The sequence below is a fragment of the Chinchilla lanigera genome, unplaced genomic scaffold (assembly GCF_000276665.1).
Source record: "Chinchilla lanigera isolate Chin_1 unplaced genomic scaffold, ChiLan1.0 scaffold00021, whole genome shotgun sequence".
Taxonomy (NCBI): Eukaryota; Metazoa; Chordata; class Mammalia; order Rodentia; family Chinchillidae; genus Chinchilla; species Chinchilla lanigera.
The window spans coordinates 22,225,998-22,250,687 of record NW_004955422.1 but is presented as its reverse complement, the minus strand read 5'-3'; the positions used below and the strand labels follow the sequence as shown (position 1 = coordinate 22,250,687).

At 38.7% G+C, this 24,690-nt stretch overlaps 1 protein-coding gene across 3 annotated transcripts in view; it reads left to right on the top strand.

Moving 5' to 3' along the window:
• Positions 1-4,209: 4,209 nt before the first annotated feature.
• The window catches only part of Fancc (Fanconi anemia, complementation group C), a 214,654-nt gene continuing 194,173 nt past the window's right edge, over positions 4,210-24,690 (top strand). For 2 of the 3 annotated variants that reach the window (XM_005384680.2, XM_013514336.1), the window contains exon 1: positions 4,210-4,386. The gene's annotated coding sequence lies outside the window, so the exon portion shown is untranslated. Of the gene's footprint in view, positions 4,387-5,293; positions 5,391-24,690 lie in introns of all 3 variants that reach the window. The other variant, XM_013514337.1, reaches the window with a different exon arrangement.

Here is a 24,690-nt window from a genome sequence, read left to right as displayed (position 1 = left end):
ATGCTTATGAGAAAAACTATTTTTAAGCCATGCACTCATTTAAAAAATGTAACTAATTACTTTCTGCAGTGAAAATGTGCTAGATTAGTTACAATACACCATGACTGGAGGGATTTGTGCTCTAAATAAGAATATATGTTTTGCTGGACTAAAGAACACTGGACTAAAACTGGCTTAATGTTATTTTGAAACAGGGTGTATGTATCATTGCTCAATGGAGAAAGAACAGATTTTTGTTTCCTGCAAATTATATGTAAGAGACTGGCAGGGTTGTTTCTCTGTCCTCCAACATTCGCAGAACATTAGTAAGTAGATAAAAGAGTTTCCTATCTTGTCTCCTGTATGGCCTATGTCCCCTCATGTACCTTTGTACCATTTTTTTTTTAAAAGAAATTTGCTATTCTCTTGAGTTTACCTCATTTTGAAAAATATGAAGCTATTGATCTATGCTGTAGGAAGAGTAGATGTTGATTAATTAAAGGAAGATTGCCTTTACTAGATTAAGCCCCACAGACAGGGTACATATATCTTTTCACCACAATAACCTCAGACCCTACTATGCACCTCAGCTTAGTTTTGGGACCACAGAAACTGAACAACACCAGCTTAAGCAAAATAGAAACATATTTTTCTGTCTTGTTAAGAAAGTCTAGAGTCAGTCAAACCCCATAATTCCTATGATTGTTGAGGACCCAGAGTCTTTTTCATTGTTTTTGCTCAGCTTTTTTTTTTTTTTCCAGTACCAGGAATTGAACTCACGACCTTGTGCTTGCCAGGCAGGCACTGTGCCACTGAGCTAAATCCCCAGCCCTTTGCTCAGCTGTCTTCATCCCACAAATACCATCCTTGAAGGTAACTGATGGTCTAAGACAGCTGAGTCACATGGCTACACTGTGTGAGTCAACTTTCTGGTTCTGTAACAACATACTTCAGATAATTTATAAGGAGGGGTTGGGCCTGGTGGCATATGCCTGTAATCCAAGCACTCTAGGAGGTTGACGCAGAAGGACTGAAAGTTCAAGCCCAGCCTTGGCAATTTAGTGACTTAGTGAGACCCTATCTCAAAATAAAAAAAATAATAATAATTAGAAAGGGGCTGGGGATGTAGCTCAGTGTAATGGCCCCGGGTTCAATCCCCAGCACTAAAAAGGGATGATATTTCGGCTCATAGTTTTGGATGTAAAACACCCATGGTTGGTTAGATCCATTGCTTTTGGGCCTGTGGCATGACTGTACATCATGGTGAGAGCACATGGCAGAGAAAGCTCACTCATCTTATGGCTGGAAATGAAAGATGCAGAAGATGAAGAAGTTGGGATCTTACAAACTCATACTGAGCACATTCCCCCAGTAAATTAAAACCTCCCAAGAGGCCCCCACCTCTTAAAAGTTTCATTTTTGCCACATTATTTAAGTATGATTAAGCTCTATACTAAAACCAAATTGATTTGCAGAGGCACACATAAGCCATTTTATGATTCATTTAAAAATAAGATTTGTGAAAAGAGATCATCTCATTTTTGCTTAAAGTATTAATTAGGATACCTCCAAATATATGGCTGTCAGATTAAAGTGTCCATAAGTCCCCACAGATTTAAATTTGGATCCTTATACTATAAATGCTTTCCATTTATATACGATTTACACCTACATATGGTATCATTTCATATACTGGCAAAGTTGCATGAACTTAAAAATTCTTTATTAACTACTGGGTTAAAAGGACATAACACTGCAAGATGGCAAGATCTCAATTAACACTACAAACACTAGAAATGTTTCTTCACCAAAGAGGTGACTGAAATACATAGTGAATGTTCAAATTTTTAAAATTGATTACAGTGAATGACACTGTAATAAATGCTATTAATTCTCCCCAGAATACTCCCCCTCATTTTGAGCACACTTATTTCATTGTTCTTGCTGCTTTCTGGTGCAGTTCTAGAAGTCTCTCTTGTCTTTATGAAATGTGATAAAAAAAAAAAAATGGTGAATGCTGCTGCCAAGTGCCATCCAATGGAAAGGGAAGCTTGTAAAAACACCATGCTATGGCCTCATCCATCTTTTTTACTGCATCTGGCACCATATGACTTCTGTGTCTTCCCCGAAGTCAATATGACCATGACAGGTAAATGTTTTGAATTGATTCAGGACATGTAGGGAGCCACCACAGTGCAACTAAAAGCACTCATGAAACAGAACTTCTAGAAGCGCTTCAGAAAGTGGCAGGAATGATGGTGTCATTAGGTAGTCTGACTCTAAAAGTGGCTTGGCAACTAAACATTACCGGGTTCTGGGTAGCTTACCTTTTCTTCTGGAGTTAAGATTCCAGGTTTTTCTCAGATCGAACAAAGAATTGAACAAAACTAGCAAAAAGCAATGGCAAAGTTTATTCAAGAAAGCAAAAGTAAAGAATTGAGGAGAAACTGGCTCTGTAGAGCAAGAATAGGCCGAATAAAGAAAAACAGAGGGTGAAAGCAAAGATAAAAATACACTCTGTGTCTGGGAAATACAGTGTGGGCTACTGTGGAAAGTTACAATAGAAATGCTCCTCATGGCTGACTTTCCTTTTTAAGCCCAAATCTCCAGGAAAGGCATGAAACTTCTATATAGGGGTCCTGAGAGGTGGTGCTGGGGTTCCAAGCTTCAGGATGACATCAGCTCCAGGCTATTCTATTGAAAACCTGCTCAAGTTCTCCAGGGAAGTCCACAAGCAGAGCTTCGAGAACTGCTCTGCACGTGTCTGGGATATTGTAGTTATAGGTCATGCCTACTTCCCCAGCCAGCTTTTGCCATGTGCCTATAATCTCTTATCTCAATGGGATAAGCAGGGAGGAATATTTTGAAGTGATGTGTCTTTTACTGTAATAAATTTTTAAAGTTAACATTCACTGTATTTTTGGATCACATTTCGTATGTAAAAAGGACGTTTCATATGTAATAAGACACTTTCTCTAAAGAAATACATAGCTTCATTGCTTTGTTTGCTAGTAATTGCAGGACTAAAACATTAATTTAAAATTTCCCACCACGAGCCTTACTTTCTTGTAGCCAAAGTGTCACAATGAGTGTCACTCAAACACACACAGTGGCCACATCACAGGAGGCATACTTAAAGAAAATGGACCTCTTTAGTTGGCAGGGATAGCGTAAAGAAGGCGCTCACACATTCCAGATTCTGCCCTTTTGGCCTCCAGTTTTAGATCAGGTCCCTTTACTATATTTTTTCTTTAGAATTTTGTTGCTATCCCTACCATATGCATTCATTGTATCACTTATGAGCTTTATAGTTCTGGTAACTTAAATCTCCGAATTGAATTCAGCCTCTGGTAAAATAGGTATCCCTTAATTATATGAATAGCTTGTGTTTAAATAATTAAGAGCCAATTTTACTATATACATACTTTACTTTTTAGAAGCATATGTGAAGTAGTTTTACAAATATAATTATGGTTATGAGACATCAATGTAAACAATTCTAAATATTGTGGCTATATTCTTCAGATTATTGTATCTATCTATATATTTTTTTTTTGCCTTTTTGAGACAGGGTCTCCCTATGTAGTTCAGGCCGGCCTTGAACTCACTTTGTAGCCCAGGCGGGCCTCGAACTCCCAGTGGTCCTCCTGCCTAAGCCTCCGGAGTGCTATACTGTATCATTTAAAGTTCTGTTAAAACTTTCCTGCATTACTAAATCATGAATAAAAAACAACCTAAGATAAGCTAATACCACCGACATGGATGGAAATCTTAGAAAACGCTCTTCCCATGTATCTAAATGGCTTTAAATACAATTTTAACCTGATTTAAACCTTAAACATAGTACAGGCCTGGTATAGGGTACGCATTAACCCGAAAAATACCTCTTTTGTTGTTGAAAACAACTAGAAAGTCATATTCTAGGGCTGTTTAGAGGTTTTACTCTACTGACAAAGCCTCAGTTACTTTTAAAAGAACTAATTTCTATTTTAACCTCCTCTGCTCTTGAACACAAATCTTAAAATAACTGGTAAGTAGCTGGATGAAAAAACCCCAAGGTTTGTGACAACCCCGGCCCCCCACTACCCGCTGGGTCCGCCCCACGGTCCAGCGCATTTCCCTGCCCCCCACCCCCCTCCGCCGTCCCCAGGGCCCTAAATCCTCGGAAGTCTCACGAGAGGAGCCCGTGCGCGCAAGGCCGCACGCCACGGCCCAGAATGCACTGCGGACCCATAAGTGCGCGCGCAGCCCCACTGCCGGACATTCGCGGGAAAATTTCAAAATAGTTGAAACAAAACAAAAAGGCAATACGAGACCAAGCCAAGTTTTTAAGCCACAGAGGCAGGGCGGTGGCTTCCTTCTCGCCACAGCCTAAACTGCTGAAGCAGCTTTGGCGAGGACCACCCGGTAAGAGAGAGGCCGCAAAACGAAGGGAAGACGGGCGCTTTTCTGAGGCATCTAGCCGGCGCGTCAGCTGGGGTGCCGGAGGTACAGGGTGTGTGTGGAGGTGGGGGAAAGAGACGGAAGACTCGCGAGACTGTCCGTCCTGCGCCTGAGGGTGCGTGAGCGGGGGTCCTGCGGGGTGTGGGGTCCGAGGAGAGGGGAGGGTGTGGGCGGGGCCACGCGCTGAGGGGCGGAGCCAGTCCGAAGGGGCGGGGCCTTAGTGGGCCAGCGAGCTGGGGGCGTGGGCTGAGGGCGTGGTGCAGGGCGGGACGAGCCCAGGGTTGGGTCTGCAGTGGGTTCTTGAAGGGATCTCCCGCTTCGAGCCGAGGGAGCGAGGAGTTGGCATTTTGGTGGTTTTTTTGTTATTGTTGTTCCTTGAGCGCAGGCAGCTAGGTCTTAAAGGAGAGGAGCAAAGGTGAATTTTTTTTTTGCGTTGGATCTGTGGGATCGTGAAAAGCTTTTTCTTTTTCTTTCTTTTTTTTTTTTTGTTTTGTTTTGTTTTTCTTCCTGTACCAGAATCGAACTTACGACCTTGGGCTTGCCAGGCAGGCGCTTTGCCGCTGAGCTAAACTCCCAGCCCCAAGCTTTTCCTTTTTAATCCGTCACACTGCAGCTGGCCCGATCTTCCCCATGTCCCAATTAGAGGAGCCCTGCGCCGCTGCTGGCCCTAACTCCCTGTCTTTCAGCGCGGAACGGAGGGGAGTGGTTGATGCGCCGCTGTCTTCCCACAACTCCTTGAGTACTAGGGCAAATCGTTTTCAATGCTCTTGAGAACTATTTTGAGTGTCATTTGTTGCCTTGCTCTTTTACATGTTTTTTAGATAGGTGCGTTTACAACTGTGAATCTTAATTCTGTGATCCTGTTGTATAGGCTCTTTCCCGATCTGAGAAGAGATTTGGAAGTCTTGAAAAGTGAGAAGTTTGAGACGCAGTCTTACGGAAAAGGGCCAAAGAATTTTCCAGCAAAGGTTTTTGGGCTGATCTAAAACAGTTTGAAAGTTCTTGGGCTCCTCATGGTTTCAGTCTAACTTGTTCCCCACTTAATACAGCTAAAACTGTGATATGATTCACTCACTGACATTTATCACATAGAGTACATTTGGGGTACCCAACTTCAGCTCTTTATGAATGTCACACACCTTCGTTGACAGACCTTTCAGAGCATTTTCTCATTACCTCCCTCAAGAGGGGAGGGAGGGGAAAGCATGTTGTTGGGATCATGCATCCCATGGGCTGGCTTAGATAGAGCTTCTTTACTATGACTTTATCTATTATACTTGATGTTTCTGTGTAATGTACTATACTAGATTGGCGTGGAAGTAAACATATATAGTAGTCTATCAGAGGTCTCTATCGTCTCTTCCTCCAGAGTAAAATTCTTACTTCTTTAGAATTGGGCTTACTATACTTTTGTATATGATATATTTAAATTCATTTTTTCATTCTGTCATACTACACGATTCCTTGAAAGGCATTGGTTAAGACCACAGGAAAGAAGAGCAAACTGTTGGTATTTTTTGTTCTGTCTTTTTAAAATATTTATTGGCTGGATGTGGAAGCTGAATGGCTGTATGTATGTGTACGTGTACATTTAAAAAATAAATGGTACCTTTAACCAGTTCCATATTTCAACAAGTAGTTCCAGTAACAATTACTCAAGTTTTGTATTTATGAGAACCATCCATAGAGAGGCCGTGTTGGCCAGTAGAAAGTTGGATTGATCATCTAAGCCGCAGAGAGACCTACAGGAATATCACACGAGTGTTGGCTCTGATTGGTAGTGGTAGAGCCTCAAATCAGGCTGGAATCCAGCATGAAATGATCTTTTAAAATTTTATTTTGGTATAGGGGATATGGATATTCTTTTTTTATGGGTCCTGAATGACTAACATTTTAATATGAAAGAACACCTATGGGAGAGGTACATTGAATTTTGTGTTTCAGGAAAAAATGTAGTAAAACTGGTGAAGGAAAAACAATTCATAGAACAGTACAAATCTTGAGTATTTTATTTTTTACAAAATAACAAGCATCACTACCACCACCACCACCACCACCACCACCATCATCATCATCATCATCTGGGCTTGGTGTAAAAAGGGCCTTGCAATATTGGCCATTCTGTTAGGCTCCTTATAACTTTCTTGGGCATATAGAAATCATTTCCCTGCTAAGAACTGTTACATAGCCAGGCATGGTGGCACATGCCTGTAATCCCAGCCCTGGGAGGCTGAGGCAGAAGGATAGCCAAGAGTTTAAGGCCAGCCTGGACTACATAGTGAGTTCAAGGCCAGCCCAAACTACATAGATCTGTCTCAAAACAAACAAAAAAAACCCTGTTATATAGGAGTGTATTAGTTTTTGTTGCTATAACAATACCTAAGGTGGGGTACCTTTTATAGAAAAATTATTTAGCTCACAGTTCTGGTAATTTAAGAGCATGGTGCTATCATTTGGCTTTGGTGAACATCTGGCCACATCACAACTTGGTAGATAACATTATGATGAGTGTGTGCAAAAGGAAGAGATCACATGATGAGGCAGGAAGTAAGAGATTCAGAAGCTAGGGTCTCTCTTTTTTATAATGACCCTGGACTACGTTAATTCCTTCTGAGAGTGGTGCCGCCTATGACTTAAGTTCTTCCCACTTGGCTTCATCCTTAAAAGTTACACCATCTCAACACCATCACACTGGAGACTATGGTCTCAGTATATAATCTTAGGGAGAGCAAAACAGCAAGGAGAATCTACAGTCTTCCTCAATAATTCGGTCCTCGAACTTTTCTATAGTTACAAGAAAAGCAGGTTTCATCCTATGTTTTCTAAACAAGTGATTTTTTGCAAGTTTAGTAAATTTTGGTAATTGTCCTATGATAACCACGATCAGCTTAAAAATATTTGCATCAATTTAACAAGTTGCAGATGTAAGTTTATAGTCAATCCTGGCCCCCACACTCAGCCCAAGGAAACCATTGATTTGCTTTCTGTATCCATAGATTTACCCTTTAGATATTTTGTAAGTGGACTTATAATATAGGTGCTCTCTGTATCTGGTTTCTTTCACTCAGCATAATGTTTTTTGAGATTCATGTATGTAGTGACATGTATCAGTAGTTTGTTCTGGGTTTTGCTGAAGTATTTGATTTTATGTACCACATTTTGTTTATCAGTTAATGGACATTTAGGTTGCTTTTATTTTTGGCTATAATGAATAACACTGCTCTAAACATTTGTGTACAAGCCTTTGGACATATGTTTTTATTTTTCTTGGAGTAGAATTGCTGGTTTGTATACTAAGTTTAGCTTTTTAAGAATCTACTAAACTGTTTTTCAGTGTGGCTGTAATCATTCCTCACTCCCTCCAGCAATGTAAGGAGGGCGTGGGGGTTGACTTTTCCACATCCTTACTAACACTTATTATTATATCTTTATTATAGCTGTCCTGTGGTTATGATGTGGTATCTCACTGTGTTTTTATTTTGGATTTTTCCATTGCCTAATGATATTGAACATATAGTCCCATTTATTAGCCATTCCTGTCTTTTTTGAAGTGTCTATTTAAATCTTTTGTCTATTTTTTGAGCTGGTATGTTTGTTTTATTATTGTGTTAGGTTGTAAGAATTCTTTGTATATTCTGGATACAGGGTGACTATCAGATATGTTTTGTAAATAACTTCCCTAAATCTGTTACATGTCTTTTCATTTTTTTCATGTTAAAGTTTTGGAAACTTAGTTTATAATTTTTTCCTTTTTTGGGTCACAGCTGAAGTCTACCATCAATTTCCAGTGACTTTGTGTATGGTATAAGGAATGTGTCTAAATTCTTTTTGTTTTTTCTTTTTGTATGTGGGTATACAGTTATCCCAGCACTATTTGTTGAAAAATTGTCCTTTCAAACCAGGTGTGGTGGCGCATGCCTGTAATCCCATAACTCGGGAGGCTGAGGCAGGAGGATCATTGTGAGTTTGAGACCAGCCTGTGCTACAAAGTGAGCCCAAAGGGCAGCCTGAACTGCATAGTGAGACCCTGTTTCAAAAAGACAAAAAAAAAAGGAAAGAAAGAAAGAAAGATTGTCCTTTCTCTTTGTAGTACCCTTGGCACCTTGGTAAAAAAAATCAGTTGACTAAAATATAAGGGTTTATTTGTAGACTGTCTTTTCTTATTTCAGCGATCTGTGTCCCTACTCTTAACATATTATCAGGCTGCCATGACTGTGGAAGCTTTATAGTAAATTTTGAAGTTGGGAAATATAAGTTTTCCAGTGTTTTTCTTTTTCAAATTGTTTTGGCTGTTCTGAGTTTATTTGCATATAAATTTTAGTAACAGCTTGTTATTTTTTTTAAAAGAACCTTGCTGCAATGGATTTGGATAGGAATTGAATCTGTAGATCTCTTTCGGGAAGAATTGCCATCTCAACATGAACATGGTATAGCTTTCCAATTGTTTAGATCTTTAATTTATCATCAGTATTTGTTTTAGTGTGAAAATCTTGCCCTTTTGTTAAGTTTATCTTGAAGTTTTTCATTTTAATGCTATCATGGATAGAAATGTTTTAAAAATTTCATGACTAGATTATTTCTAGTACATAAAAGTACAGTTGATTGTTGTATACTGCAACCTTGCTGACCATGATTATTACTTCTAGCAGGTTATTTTTTTTGTATGTGTGAATTCATATGATTTTCTATATAAGTATCATTATTTGGATATAATACGAAATTGGATAAGGAGAATTTTACTTGTTCCTTTCCATCTGGAGGCCTTTACTTTCTTCTTTGCCCTGGTTACATAGGCTACAACCTCTGCTGCATTGCTGAGTAGCAATGGAGAGAGCTGCGATTTCTGACTTGTCCTGACTTGTGATCACAGGAGCAAAGCATTGACTCTTTTGCTATAAAATATCATGTTAGCTGTTTGTGTGTGTACCTTTTGTTGTTTGTTTTGGTAGTACTAGGATCACACCCTCTGGATCTCTGCCGCTGACCTATTACCCCAGCCCATTTTATTTTTTATTTTAAGATAGGGTGTCAATAATTTTCTCAGGTGGAACTTGATCTTCTCAATCTCCTGTCTGAACCTTCCGAGGTACCGGGATTACAGGGTTGCACCACAATGACTGGCTTCATATTAACTGTTGTTCATAAATGTTCATCACCTTGAGGGGCTTTCCTTCTATCCTAAATTGTTGGGAATGTATATGAAGAAATGTTGGAGAAGTTGCTATTTTCCATTCATGAGATGATCAGGTGGGTTTGTTCTTTTATTCTGTTATTATGATTTATAACATTAATTGATCTATTAGTATTATTTTTTTACTAGCCTTATTTTAACCTTGCATTCCTGGGGTTAAAATAACCCATGACCATTACTCTTGCTCATATAGTAAAATCCTTCTAATATGTTGCTGGATTTGATTTTTTTTGTTTTTTTTTTTTTGGTTTTTCTCTGGTACCGGGAACCGAACTCACGACCTTGCGCTTGCCAGGCAGGCGCTTTGCCGCTGAGCTAAATCCCCAGCCCCTGGATTTGATTTTAAAATATTATATTTAGGGTTTTTGTGTCTATGTTCATGAGGAATACTGCTGGGTAGTATTACTTCATGCAATGTCTTCGGCTTTGGTATTGTGGTTAATAGTGGAACCTTAGAATGAGTTGGGAAGTGCTCCCTCAGATTTTCTGCAAGTTTGTGAAGGACTACTATTATTTCTTTAAATATTTGATAGAGTTCATCCATGAAATCATGTGTTCTGAATTTTTCTTTATGGGGACTTTTCATTTGACTTGGTTTCTTCAACATCAGTGCCCCATGTGTGTACATGTGGGTCTGCTCCAGTGCTGGCTCTATGGTGGTATGCACTGTGCCTCAGAGGCCCCTGAGTACCTGCTCAGGAGCCTGTGCCCTCTGCCAGGTCCTTGCCTTGCATGTTTGCTCCAGTGTGGGCTTTAGGCGTACATCTTCCCAGGAGCCTCCTTGGCCTGCTGCTATGTTTGTCTTCCCCATGCATGCTTCTTCATGCACCATGGTCAGTAGTACCCAGTGGTCAATAGTTGACCCCAAACTTCCTCTCAGGTAATTTGAGATCAGTACATCAGTGATGGAGACCACTATGAAGTAGCTTTGAGCAGGATTTAAATTAACCAGTTGGCTTTCTGTGTTTACTTCTGAGTCTGTCCAAGGCCTTAGCCCATTGTCTGGAGTTGGGCAATGGACTCATAGTAAGTGAACCTTGTGAGTCACTAGTCCACGCTGAGGCCTGTAATGGCAGGTGAAGCTGTGAAGCCTCAAAGGATAAGACAAGGCCACAGCTAAGGACACCTGGTTCCAACCTAAATTAACTAGGTAAAGAGTGTAGCTGCGGGCATCTCCCTCCTGCAGGTGAAGACCTTCCCCAAGATAACATAGTTCTCCTAAATTAACATAATGTCTTATTTGGAGAAGCCCTTGAGTAGACTTCCAAGGTCCTTAAATGGTCCTGCTCAGATTCCCACTTTTCTTCAGTATTCTCCTCCTTTGTTTGATGACTAAATAAATACAGGCCACCCAGCAAAGTTCTTTGTCTTAGCCCCAAGAGAATCTCAAATTCTGTTAGAGGGTTTTAATCCTCCTAGAACCCTAAAATCATACCACTTGACTCTTTTATTTAAGTCTTCGCTGTACACTCATTTGGGAGATTGCAGGGCTGATCAGTCCACAGTAACTAAGGGATAATTTAACTCATTACTTCAGCAGTACACTTCTCTGTGAATAGGTTTTCCTGATACCCTAAAAAGTAGTGTATCAGTCAGTACTTACTAGAGAAACAGATCTAATGCAAGATATGTAAATATTTACAAGGTTGGCTTAAATGGTTCCCTGTTGAGTCAGGTGTGGAAGAGTTCAGAATGCTGTCTGCATGCTGGAGAACTGAAGGATTTAGTCAAAGAAGACCTGGGGCTCAGTGTAGTGTCCCATGAACATTGGTATCAGGATGCTGAAGGGTCTGCAATGGAAGGCTGAAGGGTCTGTGCTGGGGCTGAAAAGTCTGCACTGGACGCCGGGAGATGTCGTCCAAGGTGAAAATGAAGACTGTAACTCCTCTACAGAAAAGTGGACCATCCTTTCTGTTTCCCTTTTATACCATTCAGGTAATAAGCCTCCCTAGGGTAGTTCTTTCACACTCAGAGCTATGCTGATCCAATTTAGTTGGGCATTTCTCACTCAAGTTGATAGTTAACTATCATAGATAGGCTTCTGACAAAGTACAAAATGGAGTTTTCCTGCAAGTTCTACTAGAGAAGTGCCCATGATCAGAGCTCTACCACTCGGTGAGCCACAGCTCTATGGAAAGAAAGGGTCTTTACCACATTTCTGAGGGGAACAGTTGCTTATCTCAGGTGTTCTATCTCAGCACCAGGACTAAATGCAGCTTCTTATATCTGTTCTTCCTGTGTTTTTTATAAAGTTCAGATCTGGCTAGTCAGTCAATCCTCTGTTACTGCAATCCCATTATACTGAGTTATTCCTTGTATTCTTCATTACTTTGCTCATTCAGATTGCTGTGTGGTTTCTTTCCTGATAGACCCAGATTAATTCATCACCTTTGTTGCTTCCAGTTTCCTCAAATGAGTGGTGATAGTATTTAGCCTGTTCATCTCTTGAATTGTGAAAGTAAAACCAAGCGTTCTACCACTTCCATGGGACCAAAGACAAGTTTTGGTTAATGTGTCAGGCTTGAGAGCTGGGCGTGGTGGTGCATGCCTGTAATCCCAGCACTGGGAGGCTGAGGCAGGAGGATCCTTCAAGTTTGAGACCAGTCTGGGCTACAAAGTGAGCTCAAGGCCATCCTAAACCACATAGTGAGACCCTGTCTCAAAAAGACCAAAAAAAAAAAAAAAAGGTGTCAGGCTTTTGCAAAGTGATGAATTGGGCTTTATATTTTCTTTGTCCCTTTCTAGGCCTTTGGAAATTAGAAATAGTGAAGTAAGTGCCATGGAAGGTGGGGTTGAGGAATAGTAGGAGGAGAGGGAAGAGGGAGGAGTGGACTGCCTTTAGCCTTGTGCCCAGTGCAGTGGGTCTTCAGATAACCTGACTTCACATCTAACTATATTTCTAATGTTTTACCCATGTTTTTCATTTTTTAGATTTCAGGGCAGGGGCTTGTTTTGTTTTGTTTTGTTTTGTTCCCTGTGGAAGACTAATGCTGATTTTATAATACTGAATATACATGTCACATATATATATTTCATGTGAATTTATTTCAGTGGACTTTGAGGTCTGGTACTTTTGTAACTACCCATGAGACAGTTTGAGGCTCCTTTCTCTCTCTCTCTCTCTCTCTCTCTCTCACTCACACACACACACACACACACACACACACACAGTGATTCAGGGTAGACTTTTTTTTCCTTCCAGTACTGGGAATGGAACTCACAATGTCGTGCTTGCCAGGCAGGCGCTGTGCTGCTGAGCTAAATCTCCAGCCCCTAGACGTTTTTTTTAAACACGTTCTCACTATGTAGTTGAGGCTGGCCTTAAATTCACTATGTACCCCAGTCTGGCCTCAAACTCATATAGTAATGCTCCTGCCTCAGCCTCCTGAGTGCTAGGATTATAGGCATGCGCCACCATGCTTGGTCAGGGTAGACCTTTTTTAAGAATATAAATTTGGCTCTGATTCACTGCTGATCAGACTTGAAGGTACTGAATTGTTGAATTCTTTTATTTAGTAAGAATTTGGAGGTGCGATTTACCTTAGTGACTTCTGACACCCCCCTGTTACTGTCATTAGGTTTATTGTTATTGCTACTTAAATCAGTCACAGTAAAGACCTGGTACTTAATCTTAACTCATTTTTTCTGATTTTGTTGTACATTTACATGTTGTACTTATGTGATCCAGTCCCTGATTCTTGATGAGTATTTCTGGTTATAAGTGATGACTTTTCCTCTGTACTTATGCAACTGAAGTTTATATTGTTGTTGTTGTTGGTAGTGGTGTGTATATGTGTGATTTACACAGTTCTTGGGCTAGCTTCTTTAGGGAATGTTCTTTTTATTATATAATAACCATTTTTGACATCTTGGGGTGCCTACCCAGCATCCTTCCCTCCATTCTCTTTCCCGACAGGGCCTAGATTTTCTTTCAATAGATACCATTTTATAGGCTTTGGGAAACACTGACCACACTTTAGCTTCTTTCATTGGTTTGTCTCTTTTTCTCCTCCCCTCTCACTTTCCCTCTTTCTTTACCCCACTCCCTCATTTCCCACTCCCTGTCTGCTTCATCATAGTCATTGATTAAGTGTGGGCATTGACTTTAATCTGAAGACATTAGAGATTTCTTATTTGGGGCAGGGTTTAAACCCTTTTTAAAGGCTATATGATGTCCATGTGACTCTTATAGTGGCTGAAGGAGATAAGCGCAATGAAGAGATGGATCAACTTTGAAGTCTATCTTCTCTTGTAATTTCTTGAAACACCCAATTCCCTTTTATTACATTAGCCAGTTTTGAATGGCTTACTAAATATCTATATCCTCCTCCTTACTTCTCAATTCAGTTGCAGCTAGTAGGTCTAAGTTTTAAGTAGGCTTTTTCCAGGTAGAAGCATTTGGTAATAGGATCATGACCTCACTCTCTTCTTCTTGGAATGGTGATTATAGAGAGTAGATGTTGAGATGTCAGATCATCTGTCATTCTGAATTGGTCTTTGTGTCTTTGTGTATATATTTATGGGATGTCATGTATATTTTGGTACATGTGTAATGTTCTAGTCTGGGTAAACATATATATATCCTTAAATATATATCATTTCTTTTTTGATGACAACATTAAAAATTCTTTTTCTAGCTTTTTGAAATATATAATACCATATTATTTGTAGTCACTGTACTGTGTGATAGAACACCAGAATTTATTTTTCCTATTTACAACTTCATATGTAATTCATCAGTCTTCTCCATGAGCTCTTCCTCTTACCCTCACCAGTCTCTGGTAACTGCTATTCTGTTCTTTACTTCTATGGCATTGACATTTTTAGATTCTGTGTATCAATAAGACAATAGAGTATTTGTCTTTCTGTGCCTGGCTGATTTTACTCAGCACAACCTCTAGTTCTATCCATGTTCTCACAGATGACAGTATTTTGTCCTATCTTTTTAATGGGTGATATATATGCTTTATATATATATACCTAAATATATATATAATGTGTCATGTGACTCCTATAGTGGCTGAAGCTGCTTTCCTACTAGGAGATAAGCACGATGAAGAGATGGATCAACTTTGAAAAAAATATATATATATATATATACACACACACATATAGTATATATATGCCTATATATATGTATACACACACATATATGTATATATACACATTTTGTTTATTCATCAGTTGATGGAAATATAGCTTGTTTCTATTTCTAGGCTGTTTATAAATAGTGATACAATACATAGGGGAGAACAGATGTCTGTTTTACAGATTAATTTCATTTTCTTTGGATATATACCCATTAATGGGATTGCTGGATCATATGAGAGTTCTGTATTTAATTATTTGAAGGACATGATACTGTATTCCACTATATAGTGTATTCCATTGTAGATTCCTACCAACAGTATATTAGGATTCCCAGCACTTGTTATTTTTTGTCCTTTTTATGGTAGCCATTCTAATTGGAGTGAGGTGATAACTCACTGTGATTTTGATTTTCATTTCCCTGATGATTAGTAAAATCGAACATTTCTTTTTTGTATTCCTGTTGGCTATTTGTATTTCTTTTGTAAAATGACAATTTAAGTCTTTTGCCCATTGTCTTAGTTATTTTTTTCTCATTGCTGAAACAAAGTACCCAATACCCCAAGTTAAAGGAAAAGAGGTTTATTTCAGCTCCTAGCTTGTAGAAATTTCAGTCTGTAGTTGGCTTGCTCCAAGGCAGGGCGGCATGCCAAATGGGCACTGCAGAAGAGAAACAGGTGGTGTGACAGGGCAGCAGAAGGCGACAAGCAATAAGAGCAGCAGCAGCAACAGCCTGCCTCTCCCTTTTATCCCTTTTAAGCTACCTGCCTTTTGGGTGGTGCTACCCACACACCCAGGGTAGGCCTTCTCATTATGCACACCCGGAACTATGCTAAACCAACGAATGGACTACTTAGTAATCACACACCCTTAATCCCAGCATCACACTCTTAATCCCAGCATCACGTACCATAGATCTATGACTGCATGAGGCTTTAGAGTGACATCTAGATATAAGCCATAACACCTGTTTTTAATGAGATTATTTTTTTTCCATGAAGTTGAGTTCTTTATATTTTCTGCATGTTGATCTCATCAGATGTATAGTTTACAAATTTTCTCTCCCATTTTATAGGTTGTCTCTTCACTTTTGACTGCTTCATTTGCTGTGCCGAAGCCTTTTAGTTTGATGTAATACTATTTATCTATTTTTGAACTTGATTCTTGTGTTTTTGGGTCTTATCCTTGGTCAGTCTTTCTAATTTTAGCCTTCCTAGTGGGTGTGTAGTAGTGTCTCATTATAATTTTATATTGTACTTGTCCTTTAATTAATGGTAGGCTTATTTACTATTCATAGAGCTTCTTCTGTGAAGTATCTTGGATTTTTTTTTTGCCTATGCGATTTGCATACATACACATTTTAGATTTAGATGGTTGGTACCTCCAAAAAAACCTCCTGGGATTTATTTTTTCATGCTGCTGGGTATCAAACCCAGGGGCTCACACATGCTAAGCAAGCACTGTATCTCCAAGCCACGTTCCCCACCTCCCCTCCTGGATTATGATTGAGATTACATCAAATCTATAGGTCAAATTAGTATAATTAATAGCTTAACAATTAGTTTTCCTAGTAGTCTTTTTTTCATCACTGAGTACAGTGTTAGCTGTAGGATTTTTATAGATGCCTTTTGTCAAGTTGAAGAATTTTCCTTTCAGGCTTGGTGAAAGGTTTTTTGTTTTTGTTTTTAAAATTGTGAATAGATACTAATTTTTGGCACTTTTTTTTGCCTCTATTGAATTACACACACATTCTTGGAAGTTTTGTCCTCATTTTACCTCTTGGACTGTTTTTGTGGTGATGTTGGAAGTTCTTCTTTACAGTCATCATTTGTTTTGGAATCTATTATCTTGCTTTAGCTTTGTTAGCCAACTCTGAGGAACAGGGATCTTTGAACTTTTGATGCCCAAATCCTTAGTTGGCTGAGGCATCTATTCCTTTTTCTAGTCATTTATTTAACAAGTATCAGTCATTGTATTAAGTGACAGTAAATGCTAGATGCAGTAATAAACTCTTTAATCTCAGTGGTTTAACACAATGTAGTAGTACCTTGCTTCATGAACTCAATTTTCTCCACAATTCCGCTCGCAAACTAAGCTGGATGAAAATCAAATCAAATTTCCCTACAGGGTCAACATTGGAACTAATCATTGAATTTGATTTGATTCTCATCCAATTTGGTTTGTGACCAGAATCATGGAAAGAGTCAAGTTCATGAACTGAGTTACCACTGTACAAGTGCTAATTATTGTTAGTGTTACCTATTAATGTCAGATGTCCCTTTTCTGCAGAGTCTCTGCTCCAGGGTGAGATTCCTTCTATTTTGTGGTTGCTGTTTCCTAGCATTCCTGCTGCATGAGCTGGGTGAAAGAAGGTGTAAGATAAGTGGGATATTTTAGGGGCCAGAGCTGGAAGTGGTGTACTTCACTTGTGTCTGCAATCCTTTCGACAGAACTCAGTCAAATGGACAATCTAATTACCAAGGAGTTGGGAAATATTAGTTGCCCCCAGCGGTGGGCAGCACTGTTGGACTCTTCTGCACTCACTTGTGGTTCAGGAACTGTGCTAGGTGTTGTGAACATAACAGTGAACAAAATAGACTTGGGTGCTGTTCTAGCCAAGGTTATCCTCCAGACATTCTTGGGGATTTGGTGAAAGAATTGTTTAATATCTTCTATCTGTTGTTGCCCAGACAATTTCTCTTGCTTGATACAATTAAGGTAATAATTTTTATAAGAAAAAACAAACCCAGCTGACTATATTAACACAAGTCAGTGTATAATGGAAGCATTAAAAAATCTCATAAAAAAGTTCTTTGAACCTTTGATGGATGGTTTATAAAATAGCTCTTGTAGAACAGGTACAGTAGAATTGGTAAAGCAGATACCAGATCACCTTTGCAGATTTTTTTTTTTTTTTTGGTTTTATGCATGTTTTAGGATTCTTTTTTGAGTCAGTTACTAGCATTTAAACACTAAAAGATTTCACCTTTAAAAAAATCCACATTCCCAGCTTTTTAAAAGTGAACGGCAGTCTGATAACACTAAGTCTGAGTTCCTTTTTGACAGCAGCTGGCAAGAGCTGAATCTTGGCTGTCTTCTCTGGACCAGACTGTATTTTCTAGTTGCCTCAAACCTGTTTTGAATGCTTTATTCATTTAATTTATCCATGTGGACATTTGAATTTATGAGCTTTGTCTAAAGTAGCTTACTAACTGCTGAATAATTTTGAGGCATAGCTGTGAAACTAACACTTAGAAAACAAATGGATAGGTCAGAACAAATTTATCATACTTATTGAAGGAAATTATACTTTCTGGTTCAAAATTTTATATTTACAGAAAAAGATTATTCTTTCTTTATTAAACAGATTACTATTATTCCTAAATGGTAATATATATCCCATAAACATCAGAACTTTTTCTTGTGTGAACTATTTTTTAATTCATTGTTTTTATAAATACAGATTTTTTTTCATTTTTTTGGTTTCCTGGCTTATTATTTTGGTCAGAAGCCTTATTAGTGTTTTGTATTTTCCAGATTTTGATTATATTCATATATATTATATATGAGTTGTACAATAACCTTATGTACCAAAGTAAGGCAGGCATAACAACAACAACAACAAATAGAGCTAGGGAATGACTCAGTGGTAGAGTGCTTGCTTGACTATCATACAGTGAGACCCTGGGTTCACTCTCTAGCACTGCCATAAAGAGTGGGGTCTTTCCAAAATAATTTGTCTCAGAATTATGGAATTCCCAAGAGATTACCCCTAAGACAGCTTCTGAAGAACTTCATGGGTTACTTGTGTTTATGCATTTTTATGTAATCAAAAGAGCTGAGCATTTCTGGTTACGCAGAGTCAACTGATTTTGGCAGAAAACATTCACCTTCAATAATGACTTGTCGCTGAAATGTTTTCAGGGCAGTAAACTGAGGGTAGTGGCAAAGCTGTTGACTGTTACCCAGGGAAACTAATTCCTGTCTGGTGCTTTTTTCATTACCCCAGTAGCCCCATGTCCAAGGGTAGCTGAAGCTTCCTATTGAAGCATTTTTAAGCAAGATTTTGGCAGGCTTTTTGTTGCATCTTTCTACTGTGTAAATAAAGGCATTAGAAGAAAAAGTAATTTTTGAATACTGTAGTCTCTGCTTGGTTATGTGCCCTGAGACCAAATGCCAGCAAGTAAATTAGATCCACAGTGTATTTGATATGCATATTTTTCCCCAAAGTAAATTTGAACTCCACAAACACAAATTGAGTCATTTTCCAAATGTTTGTATATGAATGGAAGGTTTTGTACCAATACCGTAAAACTTCTGAAGGTCCGTGATGCATTTGTTGTATGATTTTAATCCAAAACAAAACTTTACTCTAACTAAACTTGTGGCTATATAGATACTAAACTTATTTCCACTGATCAGTACAACATGTTTGTACCAACCAGATCTAAAAAATGTGTAAAGGAGTGCCATACTGTAAAGACCTTATTATAGTTGTAAACACAAGTGCAGCTGTTACAAATCTAGGAAAACCTCAGATTAAACAATTTCACATTTACTGAAGATGACATTCCAGACCCATTTTTTGTAATGTAAACACTTTGCGACATGCCTTTGAAATGAGTAGGATTGTCATTAATATTAATGCCACTGAATTCAAGGCTGAAAAGTCAGTTCTTTTTGAGTTTTATTTTTTACTCCAGATTTTGGGATAAAATATGCTTTTAGTCTAAAATATGTTTATTCACAGCCTGAAAAAATTTGACCCTGTTGCTTTTGAATTGTAGGGATACAAAAATATAGTCTATATATTTTATTCTCTATTGTCATTTAACTTAAATGAATTTGTTAGAATTGAAGTCGGCAAAACTTAGCTCTTAATGGAATCCAGTTCTATTGGTCAGTTAAAGAAATAAAGGGACACTAAACATAACTATTATTTGACGATTGTACTAGTGCAACATTTGAAATTTTGTATTTAAGGAAAGAATTTTATTTTAAATGATTCTAAGCATTTTTTGTGGTCTTCTTTCAGCTAGACTAGGATGAAACAAACACTCAAAATCTGCACCACGCTAATGTGTTTTTCTTCTTAGTTTCCAGTAGTGGGACAACTAGTGAGGTATCAATTTGGCCATATGGTCTTTTCTAGAGCTAGGTGCTTTTCTGCACCCTGTTTTTCAATGAATTCTTTTTTTTTTTTTTTTTTTTTTTTGAGGTGCGAGGGATAAATCTCAGGACTTCATGCATTCTAGACCAGCACTCACCACTAATTCTACTGATTCTAGACCTGCACTCCCAACCCTTTTGTATAAGTTTTATCACATTCAGGATTAAATAAGAGTCTACTGGAAGTATTTTTGTGTGTGTGTGTGTGTGTGGTTTTGTTTTTGTTTGATGGTGACTGCATTTTGAAATTTCATTTACCTTTACTGAATTTTGTAATTGAACATTTAGGGAAACTTTTAAGTTGGGTAATTGAGTAGTCAAATATGCTCTATTACAGAGAGGAAACATTTGTCACAAGAAGACAGTTGAATCTCATTTAAACTTTAAAAATTTCGTTAAACAATTGAAGTCAGATATTGTCAAATATTGTGTTATAACCTAAAGCTGAAATTATGAAAGTATGTAGCTAATGTGATAGTTTATTCAGAAGGAGGACCTTTTCTTTTTCATGTACATTGCTAAATATTTTATTTTGAAAGATTTATTGAAATATAATTTATGTATCATGTAATTCACCTGTTTAAAATGAGTGATTCTTAGTGTGTTCACTAAATTACATAATCAATTTTAGAACATTTTCATCACATAAAATAGAAATTCTACAATTGTTAGTAGTTATGGAATTTCCCCCTCATATACACACCTGTTCACCTCTCTCCCTCACAACCTTTTCCCAGATTTAACTACTGTCATATTCAGAGGAACTCTGGATATTTCCATCAACATAAAAATACCACAGTGACTGATGCTGTTACTGTCCTTTCTGTTTTCCTTTTTTTTTTTTTTTTAAGAGCGGAATATATTTATTGAGGGGAAGAAAGCTTCTGTTTGAGAGAGGGACAGGAGGAGGCCTGAGTGGGTTGCCCAGGGACCTGTCTTCTTCAGGGATTTTTATAGAGCAAATCCATGAGGTGAGGCAGGTCCAAGGTGGAAAACATGGGAACTCGCTAGGTGGACATGGGGTGGGACAAAACTATGGTCAGCTAATAAGATTATAAATATAATTGTTCAGGTAAAATTGATTAAATTGGTATCAAATGGGGAAGTGAGCAAACAGGCATGAATACAGACCAGGGGCTAGTGACTCTTCCTGGCTTTTTCAAGGTGATTGCTACCTATTTAGAATATTAATCCCTGAGGTCCATCTCTAGGGAAGTATGTGGGCAGGTGCATCTGTTTAATCTTTTGTCCACAGCTGGAGGTGTCTGTCTCCCCCACAGTTGCAAGGTATCTCATCTTATACACTGGCTCCTTTGAGGGCCTGGCCCTGTCTGAATGCCTATAATATTTTTAATATTTCTATCTAACTTAGCTGCCTATAACATTACCCGCTCTGAAGAAGTAACCTGAACTTCCATGAGAGAGTGACGGGCAGTGACCACTCTGGCTTCTTCAAGGTCATAGTTGTTGATCGGCAGTCAGAAATACTCTCCAGAGGGTCTGTCTAAAGGCCCTTGATAGACATGAGGCATTTCCATCTTGGGTAGGTGTGTAGCTTTAAGTGTCCATCTAATAATCTTGTTGGGAACCTCCAAATGATATTGGGGAAAAGAACTCCAACATGAAAGATATCTGGGATGAGTTCGTGTTCTCTAAAACTGAAGAATGAATTTTAGGAACCACAAAGGTTAAGAACAGAATATATTTATTGAAGGAAAGAAAGCTTCTGTCTGAGAGAGGGACAGAAGGGGCCCAAGTGGGTTGCCCCTCCTTTCTTTTTATATTAAGAGACTGTGGAATTTTCTATTAACTCTTTTGACCTTTACTTAAAATTTCATTTTGAGAAGGAAATCTGGGCAGCTATAGAAGAACCTCCTCCTTTCCTGTTTATAAATATTTTTTCAACTGCCCTGGGATTTTCCTTCACTGTCACCTGTTCTTTTGCCTTTTCTCTGATATTTTATCTTCAGTTTATGCAGTCCTTTTTTTAAAATTTTGATTAATTTATTTTTTTAATTGAACGCAAAGCCTTTGCACTGAGCTGCATCCACAGTCCTTTTTTTCTTTTTTTCTGTCCTTTTGAGACAGGGTTTCACTATGCAGTTCAGGCTGGCCTCAAACTCACTTTGTAGCCCAAGGCCGGCCTCAAACTGGTAGCAATCCTCCTACCTCAGCCTCCCAAGTACTAGGATTACAGGCATGAGCTACCACACCCAGCTTCCACAGTCCTTTTTAAAAGCTTTTTTTTTTTTTTTTTTAAACAGGGTCCTGCTAAATTGCCTAGGCTGGGTTTGAATTTGTGATCCTCATGCCTCAGCCTCCCAGAGTGCTGGGATTACAAATGTGTGCCACCATACCTGGCTCCATCTCCAGGTTTGACATTTCATTAGGAGGATTCACAGGGCTCTGCACAGAGTTGCCTTCATAATTATGATTGATTACAGAGAAAGGATGTAAAGGAAAATCAGGATAACAAAAGGTACATAGGATATAATATGGAGGAAACCAGGCACAAGGTTCCAGGAGTTCTCTCCCTGCAGACTCACAGAGGACACATTTGATTGCTCCAGGAATGAGTTGTGACACCATATATGAAATGTTTCCTACCAAGGAAGCCTATCAGAGATGAGTACCCAGGGTTTTTGTTGGAGTTTGATCACATATATATCCTGTACCTACCAGGTACCAAATTCCAGACTCCTAGAAGGAAAGCAGATATTTAGCATAAATCACATTGTTTGTGCAGATAGTTTAGGCATAGTGAATCCCTTTTAGCAGTTACAGTGATGGGAACTCTCCCCAAATCCAAGTTCCTGATGTCTACAAAGGACAACCTTGCAGCTAGTCCTCTCTATGAAGAGTAGTCTCAGTCCTGGTATTTTAATTATTTTCTTCATAATTTATTTAAGAGGTAAGAGGCCAGTTTTCACAGGTGTGGTGGTGCACACCTGTAATCCCAGCACTCGGGAGGCTGAGGCAGGAGGATTATTGTGAGTTTGAGACCAGCCTAGGCTACAAAGTGAGTTCCAGGCCAGCCTGAACTGCATAGTGAGACCCTGTCTCAAAAAGACTGAAAAAAAAAAAAAAAAAAGACCAATTTTGAGAATCAAAGCTAAATTTTAATCTCAGTTGATTTCAGAGGTATCTTATTCAAAGTAAAAGTTTAAAGCAGACACAGACTGGTGATGTGGTTAGAGCAGTCAGAAAACTGAGCTTCACGAAAGATTATTGATATTGAGAAATACAGTCCATTGGATATTGGAACTCAAGGATGATAGAGAAGATTGGAGGGTTTGTGCTTGGATTGAGCCCTCTCCCTCCAGTTCTTAGTTGATGGTCTAATCTCCAAGGTGACAACATGTGAAGAAAGGGCCTTTAGGGATAAAATTAAGGTTAAATATGAGGTCAGAAGGTTGGAGTCCTAAATGATAGAGTTGGTGGTCTTATGAGAAGAAGGAGATCTCTGTATCTCTCTTTTACATGTGCACACACACACACTGTGTGGAAAGAAGAGACCATGTGAAAATGCAGTAAGATGATGTCTGCCTGTAACCCAGGAAGATTTTCCTTCCCAGGAACCAAATTGGCCAGCTTGGACTTTCAAGTCTTCAGAATTGAGGGAAAATATACTACTGTTGTTTAAGCCACCTTGTCTACAGGTTGAGGTCCGACTAGGACCCCAGTTTTAACAAGATGAACTGTTTAGGACAAGAATATTAATATGGTGCTAGATTTCTTATTTTTTTAAAAAAATACTTGTTTTTGACTGTTCTTTAAACTTAGGTAACTTGTCTACATATCACCTTTTGTGAGTTACCTTGAATCATTAACTCAGGATTCTAGATCTATACTATTAAAATGTCATATTCACTAGCCACATTTGACTATTTAGATTAATTAAAATAAAATTTAAAAAATTAGTGCTTCTGTTGCACTAGTCCCATTTCTTGTGTTCGAAGCCATATGTGGCTAATGCCCTAGTATTTAATGAACAGACATAGATAGAACGTTTCCATCCTTACAGAAAATCAGGCTCCATGACCCTCAGCTAGATTGTTGGTGCATACTTCTTCCTATTTTTTTCCCCATTTTTCTTCTGTCAATGATTTTGAACTTTTGTAGGATCTAAGCATATTTATGAGTACCAGAATCTGTAGTAGATGGTCTTGAAGGTTTTAAAACAATAACATTAAAAGGTGAACAATTATAATGTAAACTTTGCTAAAGTGCTTCTTGTTATGCCAAGTCTGTAGCAATGTGTGCTGTTCCTGTGTCATTCATCTGGCCTTGCTTCTGCAATGTGCCCTTGGGAGAGCAGTTTCTTATCCTGCCAGGCTTTTTAATGTGGTCAGAGGACAAAGAACTTTAACAAGCACACATTGATTTTCTGATTCCGCTTCCCTGTCCGACATTCCTAGATGGTTGCTGTATTATTTCCTGTAAGGGCTAGAAGTAGATGCTTTAAAAAGAAGCATCAGGCTGGGGAGGCCAGCCTAGACTACATAGTGAGAGCCTGTCCCAAAAAACAAGGGGAAGCATCACTATCAGGCTGCTCTATTCCAGGGAGCTCAGCAAAAGCTGCGCACACTCTGGCATTATTCAGAATAGATTGTTTTATGAGGTAACAAAGAGTATGATGTTGATTGGAAAGGGTTACTGTTCTCCCTGGGACCTACCAAGCCATCTGTCTTCATAGGTAGGAGCTGTCATTAAGAATTGTTGAAACAGGGGCTGGGGATTTAGCTCAGCGGCAAAAAGCACCTGCCTGGCAAGCGCAAGGTCGTGAGTTCGGTTCCCAGTACCGGAGAAAAACCAAAAAA